The 7,428-nt window shown below is 53.0% G+C and overlaps 1 protein-coding gene across 3 annotated transcripts in view; it reads right to left on the bottom strand.

Annotated features, from left to right (window-relative positions):
- The window catches only part of EVL (Enah/Vasp-like), a 148,840-nt gene that overhangs the window by 66,742 nt on the left and 74,670 nt on the right, over positions 1-7,428 (bottom strand). The gene's annotated exons all lie outside the window — the stretch shown is intronic.

The following is a 7,428-nucleotide window of genomic DNA, read 5'->3' on the forward strand; positions in this document are numbered from 1 at the left end:
TGCCTGGTACTTGCGAGAAACTCAGCCATCTGTTGAATACAAGATGCGGTCTGTCCTTGAGGGGAGGGCACACGTGCACATACAGTCTACAAGGCTCTGAGTGCTGTGTTCAGGTGTGTGCAAAGGACCACGGGTACAAGAGGAGGGCACGGTTAACCCTGCTCCGGACGAAGGGGAGGCTTCCGGCAAGCAAACTGGTGTCAGCAAAGGCACGGAGGGAAGAGCTCGGCCTCCCCGGCCATCACCCTGGGCCTTGCACCACTGCTCAACACACGTGCAAGTCCCGGTCGGACGCACCACGGGCACCACCATGTCCCAGTTCAGCGACTGAGAAACAGAGGGACTTGGAACCACAGCTTTGTCAGAGCTGAGAAATACAAGTGCTTTATTTAGATGGAGGAAACAGGCCTGGAGAAGGGAAGTAGGTTTCCCGGGGTCCTGTGGCGTATGTGGATGGGCTGTGTCTACACCACAGATCTTCCTCTCTGCCATACGGTACAGCTTTTCTGCTTTTACTTACAGCATTTTTACCACGTGGGACTTATCTCTTTTATGTTTGTTTTTTTTCCTCCTTCTGAACCATTTGAAAGTAAGCTGCAGACATCACGGTATTTCAACCCTAAGGTTTTTGGCACACATTTCTTGAAGATAAGGACATGCCAATATATGACTTAACTACCGTTATCATACCTAAGAAAAGTAACTTTACTAATAGCTCTGCTATAGAGCCCATATTGCAGTTACCCAGATTCTTCTGGATCCAGGATCTCCCCCTGCATTTCATGCGGTTGGGCTGCCTGCTCACTACTCTCTTTCAAGCTAAGCTAGAATTGACGTTTTTCATCGACACCGACTTTTTTGTGCCAAGAGTTCCGGCCAACTGGCTTGTCGGCCGTCCACACTCTGGACGGCCTCCTCCGGATGAAGTTCACAGTGAACAACAGCGAGAACCTGACAGAGGTGACCGGGGAGGGGGAGGTGACTGGACCCCATCACAGCAGGAAGCACATGATGGTAGTGCCTCCCTTTCAAAAGGCAAGCGGCTGAAGCGAATGAACGCCAGATCTCTCCAGGGGAAAGGTACATTTGCCCCTTGGTAATTAGTTAACCATCCAGAGGGTGACTTTTTTCCCCTCGATGGAAACGGGCCTGAAACATGTTGAATGTTATGTTCTACACTTAAAACGTTTTTTTCCGGAACCGTTTCACACCTGAAATGGGGACTAGGTTCCTCGCCCTATGTGGGGGTGTCACCTCATAAAGCTGTTCAGCTTCAGTGACACCCCTGCACCTTCTCCCCAGATCTCAGTGCCCCTCCTTCCCTGCGGGAGCCACCGTCCCGAACTGGGTGCTTACCAACTCTGTGCGTGCTTCCTGTAGTACACGCACATGACTATTTCACGGAAGCGGTTCTTGAGATGTTTGGTTTCCGGACCCTTTTACACCCATAGCAATTATTGAGAATGCCACAAAGCTTTGGTTTATGTGGGGTATGTCAATCCATATTTACCGTATTTGAAATTAAAACAGAATTTTTTTAGGGGCGCCTGGGTGGCTCAGTCGGTTGAGCGTCTGACTTCGGCTCAGGTCATGATCTCACAGTCTGTGGGTTCAAAGCCCCGCGTCGGGCTCTGTGCTGACAGCTCGGAGCCTGGAGCCTGCTTCCGATTCTGTGTCTCCCTCTCTCTGCTCCTCCCCCACTCATGCTCTGTCTCTCTCTCTCTCTCAAAAATAAACATTAAAAATTTTTTTTTTTAAAAAACTGAGAATTTTTTAAAACACAACAATGCACAGGGGCACCTGGGTGGCTCAGTCAGTTAAACGTCTGACTCTCGGTCTGGGCTCAGGACATGACCTCACGGTTCATGAGATCGAGGCCCACGTTGGGCTCTGTGCTGACGGCGCGGAGCCTGCTTGGGATTCTCTCTCTCCTTCTCTCTCTGCCCCCCTCCTGCTTGTGCAGACTCTCTCTCTCTCTCTCTACATAAATAAACATAAAAACAAATAAAGAAGCAACTCTCTAAACCCACCCCCCCCAAACAAAAACAGAACCAAACACAAGAATGCACAAGCACACATTTCATTACCTGTCACAGTTGACAATGTCAACACGTCATGTAGCTTCTGGAAAACTCCACTGTGCATTTGTGAGATAAGAGTGAAAAAGGCAAACACTGCCTTAGTGTTATTAAGAACACAGTGTTGACTCACCCCCTAAAAGGGTTGTTCTCCTGGCCACATATGAGAGCGGCTGAACTATAGCAATGAAAAGAGAGGGTGAGGTCTGCATACATTCACACACAGACACTCAAATGCTGACTGTCTGAGCCCCAGTTTCGTAAGAGCCAGAATTAAAGGAAGGCTTTGGGTGAATGAAGCCTAAATTCAGTGTTAGCCCAGACGTCTTTTCTTCCATCCAAATTGGTTGGGAGGGTTACACTGCTACATCACCTGCAATGAAGACGTTTGCCTTTTCTCCATTATAATGCCACCGTCCCAGATGCTTGGACAGCTGGCCTCCACTTCTCTGTGGAGTCTAGTGAAATTGGAAAAAACATTCCCACCAACTGTTGACACAGTCTGATATTCTTAGACTGAACCTGTCTCACACCCACTTGCCACACTTTCTTTCAAGGCCACCAACACAGTCCTTCCTCGGGGAGCCATCTGATAGTCCATGTGGACCTCAAGAACATTCATAAATCCCAGTACGTGCCTGTGTCCCCACAGTATGTGATTCTGATCGCTTGCAGAAATGGAATGCGTTTCAGCACAAAATGGGGACAGCTGTAGTGATGTGGCTGGACCAAGGACTGGGGCAGGATGCTGATCCCTGAGGGTAAATTAATAGCCTGGGAATGAGACCCGGCTGAGCCCCCAGCTAACACCCCTCGTTACCAGCACGGCAACCGGCTCAGTTCAACACACATCTGAGTAGGTGCGGGGACGGGCAGAAATGAGTACCACTGTGTCCTGGGGCAGGCTGGGAGCACAATGATGAACGAACGGGTGACTGGCAGAGGTAGGCATGGGGTGCCACAGGGGGAGAGAGAAGGTCTTCTTGTCTCTCGTCGTACGAACGGTGTGAAATCAGAGACCGCGGAGGATAACAGAGGTTAGACGCTCCGATCCTAACTTTGACTCTGCAATTTGGGGCAAGGTCCTTCGACAGGCTACAGTCAAGCTTAGCTGTTGAGAACACAAGAGATCCGGTTTCAAATCCAACTCTGTCAAGCGATACCTGGAACAAGTGACCTCTTTGCTGACCTTTGTTCTCACGTGCAGGATGGGATTAACAACGTAACACCTCCGAAGATGAGGATTAAATACGATGTACAGAACAGAATCAGCATAAGGCTTGCTACGAACACTCAAAAAAGGGTAGCTTTTATTTTTCTTCCTGGGGTGTTACCAAAGTAAAATCACTGGATCAGACCAGTTCTCAGCCACGTTTTGCCCAGCACACCCGCAGGGTACAACACACTCTCACGGGAACAGCCCAGAATCACTGTGAAGATGCTCCTCAACCGGAGGCACGTTGGATTCTTTGGGACAGAAGAAGACTGAGAAGTTGCAGGAAGCTCCCCAAAGGATCTGGGTACGTGTCCCTGGGAATAGTAACTGAACAACATGATCTCCAAGGGCCCGTTTGACCGTGAGCTTCTGGGGCTCTCTAACTTGCCTGGGAGAAGATGTCAAAGGAAACACCCGCTACTCCTAGAGACGGGATTCCAAACCCTGCTGCAGAGGCAGAGGTGTGGGCCGGAAGGACTGGGGGGGTGGACCCAGGCTTCTCACACCTCTACACGTTCAAGACCTGCAGGACAGCGGAACAGGTGGTAATGACCGTGCCCTGACAGCCGACTAAGAATCGACGGTACAGGGAGCCTCGGTGCCTTCCCTGGCCGAGAGCAAGTGGACCGTCTGCCGTTCTGGCCTCTTCTCTACCATGCCACGCCAGGAAGCGGCACCGAGGAGCAGCTCTGGTAGCCCAGGCATCTCCAGGGTCATACGACAAACGCAGTTAACGACGTGCAGCATTTGGACAAATGTGCATTGTCTTTGTGTCCGTGAGCGAAGCAGACAAAACCCTCCCCTCCTGGAACTTACATTCTAGAGGGGTGGAGACAGACAACCAATAAAATAGTATATAAGTTTGGGGCGCCTGGGTGGCTCAGTCGGTTAAGCATCTCTAGGTTACGGTTCAGGTCATGATCTCATGGTCTCGTGAGTTTGAGCCCCGTGTCGGGCTCTGTGCTAACAGTGCGGAGCCTGCTTGGGATATTCATTCTCTCTCTCTCTCTCTCTCTCTCTCTCTCCTTCTCTCTCTCCCTCTCTCCCTTTCTGCCATTCCCCTGATCATGTGGTCTCTGTCTCTCTCAAAATAAATAGACTTAAAAAAGTTAAAAACAATTTTTTTTATTAACACTTAATTATTTTTTGAGAGTCAGAGAGAGACAGAGCGTAAGTGGGGGATGGCCAGAGGAGACACAGAATCGGAAGCAGGCTCCAGGCTCCGAGCTGTCAGCACAGAACCTGACATGGGGCTCAAACCCACGAACCATGAGATCATGACCCGAGCCGAAGTCAGTCGCCCAACCGACTGAGCCACCCAGGTGCCCCCAAAGTTTTTTTAAACAGTAAATAAGTTTGCAGTGTGTTGGAAGGTGAGAAGCCTTTAGAAAAAATAAAACACCCAAGCGCAATAAAGACAGGAGGGAGACAGGGAAGGGATTAAGGTTAGTTGGCTCCACGGAAAGGGGCAGATACATTTTCTTCCGTAGCCTTTCTGGCCGCACCGTGAGATCAGCAGCTTCCCGCTTGCTGCGGTCTTGTTCAACCGACATTTACCGGGAGCCCGCCGACGCAGGCTCCAAAACCCCACGGACCCCAGCCGGCGCTCCAGTTATTGTACCAAGGCTCCCACCCCCACTGTGGCAAAAGAAACCACAGGTCCCCCGAGACAGGTGTGAATCACTTTCCTTCACACCCACATCTGACCCACCAGGATGTCCTGGAGCCCGTGCCTCTGAAGCACATGCCCCCCTACACCGGCTGCCCCGTCCCTAGTGCAAACCACCCCCGATTCGCTGCAGGACCGCAAGAGCCCCGGGAGGGCCTCCTGCCTCCACTCTTGCCACAAGGAGAACCATCCACGCAGCGGCCCGAGTGATTTTTCTTAAGCCTCTATCGGACGCCTTTCCTCCTGCTTAAAACCCTCCAAAGGCTTCCTAAGACAATGAAGGAAATCTAAACTCCTCGCCAGGCCTGGCGGCTCTGTGTGAGAAGGCCTGCCTTCTCCTCTGCCCTCACCTCCTTCCCTCTCCAGATCCAAGGAGCTTCAGCTTCCCTGTTCTTCGACCCCTGACCCCACCAAACCGTGCCCGTCAGGGCCTTCACACTTGCCCCCACCTCCCATTTCCATCTTCAGATTTTGGCAAGGCTGCCTCGTGGCTGACCTCGTGACCTCCCGGCTGAGGTGTCTGAGTGAATGTCCCCAGCGGGGCCACTGGGTAAGGCGATGGCCCAGCCATTCGCCGCCAGCCTCTGGCACATTCTGGTCTCTCTCTCTTCTGTGGTTTCTGGTTTCTAGACTGTGTCCCTGCCCCCAGTGCGGTTTTGGGACAGGACGGCCCGTCTTGTTCCCCTGCTTCCCTGGCACCCAGAGAGAGCAGCCCCCGGGGGACGCTGACTGGGACGCTTGCTCCTTTCCTTTTTAAAGTCATGCCCTCTCCTTCTGAGCTCCCCCGAGAGCCCCCTTTCTCCCGGAAGTCGCTCCTGACAGCCCCAACGTCTCAACCCGCGCTGCTCTTCCCGTCTACGCTCCCCACTGTGCGTGCGCGCGGCCCTGAGGCCTCGCGGGCTCTCCGTTTCTAAGTGCTGTCCCCCCACCCCGCGTGTCCCCGCGTCTCTGAGCAGAGACCAGCTCTCGGTCGGTGCGGAAGGGCAGAGGACAAAGCATCCGGAGTCAGGAGCCATGAGCTCAAGGCTAGGTTTCCCGGCGGGTTGCTCCTTCTCTGGTTTGGTTTCTTCCTCTGTGACGCGGAAACGATAAAAACGAGACTCGCCGCCCTGAGGACCGCTGAGAGAAAGAAGGGCGACACCGCCCGCGAGGGGAGGCTGGACACCGCCACGTGCCCCGGACACTCCGGCTCCCAGCCCACAGCTGAGCGCTCGGACGGCCGGAGCTGGGCCTGGCAGACGAGTTTTCGTGACTCAAAAGCCCCGTGACCCCGGCACAGGCGCGACGGTGACTTAGGAACCTGGATGTGTACGTACCCTCTTCTGTCAGCAGGAGGAAAACCAAAAAGCTGAAAGGCCTTCCAGCCGCCGTGCTTGTGGCTACCGACCCTGCCCGCCGGCGCTGTGCGTGCGGAGGGCAGTGCGGGGCAGCGGGGCCTCTGGTTTGGTCGGCCACTACCTCAGTCACCAGACAAGTCCTGCCTGGACCCCTGGGCTCTGGGCCCCCACTTCCTGGTGTGTGCACCTCAGAGCTGGACTCCTCAGGCGGCTTCCAGACTTCAAAAGCATCATCGCCAACAAGACTCTCTTTTTTCCCCAAAGAAATAGGGAGGGATACTTTAAAAAGATGAAAGAGACTTAGTTTGGCTGAAGTGGAGACAAGAGGCTTAAAGCACCGCTAACCAGGATGATCTACTGTGGATAGGCTCCTAAGGGCCTTTCAAGATGGAAAATTCCAAGACTCTGACAATTTTCAAAGACCTTTAAAAACCCGTGTGGTTTCCTCCCGTTCACTTCCGACGTACCTTCCTGCAAGCGGCGGTTGACAGGCCAGAGTGAACGGCCTGAGCTATTCACACTGTACCTCACAGCTGAAAATGACTTCGGTCTCTTCCCACTGTGGACGTTCACATGCCTTTGAGGTGCAAGTATTCTGTTCTCCACAGCCCCACCCACAAGTCCTTTAAAGTTATAGGAAAATCACTAAAATGACAGAAAACCAGCTGCAAAGGAGCAGGAATAAAGCCGACCATAAAGAGGACGGCGTGTTTTCCTGGCCCCGGCGACTCTGGGCCTGAAGGAAAGGATTCCGGCGGCCTGGCCAAGGCTGCGACGCCCCCTCACCAAATCCCCTCTTCTGCTGAGCGGGAGTGTCGGCCAAGATCTCCTTACTGTAGGCCGGTTTTATTAGCTCACTGTAAAATGCTGCCACAGTGCCTGTGCTGTGCCCTGGAAAAACCGCTAGGTGCGGCCATCCCTCCTCTCCCCGCCACACGCGACCCTGCCCGGGCGGCACGACTTTGCAGAGGCTGGGCCTCCTCACCCACAAAACAGGAGTGATGCTACCGCCCTGATCAACCCCATGCCATCGAAATGGCATTTTGGAAACTGAGAAGTGCTTTGTGAGGTGAGGGATTATCATTTTATGCTAAGATACAAACTTATAATGAGTTTAATCAAGTCAAC

Source organism: Panthera uncia (assembly GCF_023721935.1).
Source record: "Panthera uncia isolate 11264 chromosome B3 unlocalized genomic scaffold, Puncia_PCG_1.0 HiC_scaffold_1, whole genome shotgun sequence".
NCBI lineage: Eukaryota > Metazoa > Chordata > Mammalia > Carnivora > Felidae > Panthera > Panthera uncia.